Here is a 2,793-nt window from a genome sequence, read left to right as displayed (position 1 = left end):
GCAACGAAATCTATACCTAACCCACTATTGAACTATAAACATTTATTTAATATAATTTCAAAAATCAATTAGTAAAAATAATAAAAAATTATAGCCAATAGAATATCAATTTATACAGAATATAAAAAATTTTAAGTACACAGTACATCGTACATATTATTTATTGGTGGTACTTCAAGCATTAATTTAAATTAGAAGATCCTGTGGCCATGTTCTTTTCAGACGCCTCGGAGGATCATCAGGGATTGTTAACGATGAGAGATTAAGAACTAATGGGTAAGGAGTTTGGAATGAAAAGACGCATATCTGTTTTTGGCCAAATCTGCAACGAATGGGTTGTTAAGGGCTTTGTGGGTGAGTTTATTTCTAACTTAATAAGGAGCACCAAGGATTTTATGTAGGATTTTGGATTGTAAGGATTGGATGCGGGAGGAATTTGATGGTTTGGTAGAGCCCCACAGCTCAATTCCATATGTCCAAATCTGTGTGATTATCATAATGTATAATGATTTTTAGTAGTGAATGGGAAGTTTAGAGCGTTTGTTAAGTAGGTGTTGTAGGAATCGAAATCTACGAGCAATTCCTTGTCGTTTCAGTCTTGTATGTGGATTCCTAGTAAGTCTCTTGTCAAGATGGAGTTCTAAGTATCGCATCTGAAAAATTATTAAATTTGTAAAATTGTTATAGAGTAAGATAACATGAAATGAAAGTAAACTAAGTTGGGGCTATGAAACAATGTAAAAATCATCTAAACTAAAAAAAAAAAAAAATTATTTGTACTGTGAAATGTAAAAATAAACAAGAAATTCAAAAATGTATTAGAAATGTAAATAATAATAAAGAATACGAGAATTAGTAACAAATAAAAACTAGATACAATAGAAATATAAAATAAAGAATGAGAAGGAACCCACCTTTATGATGGAGGAAGGTCTGAGGCGGGTGCAGGGTATCAGCAGGGCTGGTTAGTGGTGCAATTTGACGATTAACAAATGACAGATATATAAACATATGTAGTTATTAAATTATGATATACATAAATATATACCAAGGTAAAACCAATAAAAAATATTGTTTGCCTTATATTGTGTACTATATTTGTTTTATATTTCCCTTTTATTCGTTATTACTTATCCTATTCATTACTTTTTATATTTCTTGTTTATTTATACTTTTGGTTGTACATTTTATTTTAATTTAATTTTTTTTTTCCATTTCTTGAGACTGGTAATTATTTATTAAGTAAATCAAAATTGTATCCTTGTATAGTCTCAACACTTTTTATTACATCATTAGTCCAACGACAATTTAAATATTTAACAGCTTATATTACATATTAATTTGGAACATTTATAACAACAACGTTATCACTAATAATATAACATACCTTCAATATAAATTCTAACCTCACATAAAAATTATTTTGCAGGCTATCCTACCCAGGTCATTAATTATAAGTTAAACACACCCAATGAAAAAATCAATTATTAGAGAGTCATATTTATTATTAATAAGCTTACCTAAGCTTATCTTTAGTTACCTATTTTATAAAATTCATAAATATTTAAAACTTCTAATTTTCAATTTATCCAAACTATCACTTCCACTCACTCAGGTCAGCATTGTTTTTAATTTAATTTAAATTGCATTTTGGTCTCAATTGGTATTTATTCCACTTATTAAAATTCATATTAAAAATAATTGTAAATAGCAACAAAAATTTCTCCAATATTTTTCATAAATTTATTTTGCTTAAAATCTCTGCATAATGTTGGTTTAAATTCCTAGTATCTGTTTTAAAATTAACTGTATAATTGATGTTTTCTGATATATAAATTGACTCAAGTATTTTTCTTTTGAACATATTGTTTTCTTTATGTAAAATTATGGTGTTATCAAAATCAAAATTATGTTGATTTTTAGCTGCATGCTGTACTAATGCTGTTTTATTGGAATCATTTTCTTTATTCCTTGTTTCATTTCTGTGTTGATATATTCTATCCCCCAACATTTGCTTTGTTTCACCTATAAAGATAGCTGGACAATTTAAACATGGAATTTTATATATCAATCCCGATTGACTTTTTATTTCAATTTTGTCATTTAAATTGCTATAATAATTTTTAATTCTATTTTTAGGTTTATAACATAATGAGTATTCTTCAACATCATGATCTATAAATGACCTCTGGATATCTTCTGATAAACCTTTTATATAATATAATCCATAATATTTCTTGGCAATTGCTTTACTATTTGCTATTTTATTTTCCATCCTATCTTTACAATTTTTAAGGTTTATATCCCAAATTTTATAAATTAATTTTCTGGGGTAAAAATAATCCAAAAATATTTTAAATATCATATTTTTTTACTCTATTCAGCCTACTAGCTACTACCGTTATTTTTATAGCCTTGTTAACATAATTATTAATTACATTGAATTTTATTTGAAATGGATGGGAAGAATAGTAATTTAATATCAAATTACTACTTGTTTCCTTCTTATTCCATTCCGTTAATATATCCTTTCCTTGTCGCATTACCATCATATCCAAAAATCTTAGTTTTTCTCCCTTTTCCAATTACATGATGAACTTGAATCTGTCATGGTGACTACTAAATGCTTCAAATAATTTATTTATATCAACTTTTTTCATAATAACAAAACTATCATCAACATATTTAAACATTAATTTGACTATTATTTCTGATTTTGAAAATACATCATCACGGATTATTGATTAATTAATATCAGTAGGTTCAAACCTATTATTTAATCTGAATACCGAT

The sequence above is a fragment of the Halyomorpha halys genome, unplaced genomic scaffold (assembly GCF_000696795.3).
Source record: "Halyomorpha halys isolate HHAL.00 unplaced genomic scaffold, Hhal_1.1 Scaffold1995.1, whole genome shotgun sequence".
NCBI classification, from domain to species: Eukaryota; Metazoa; Arthropoda; class Insecta; order Hemiptera; family Pentatomidae; genus Halyomorpha; species Halyomorpha halys.
This window is presented reverse-complemented; position numbering follows the sequence as displayed.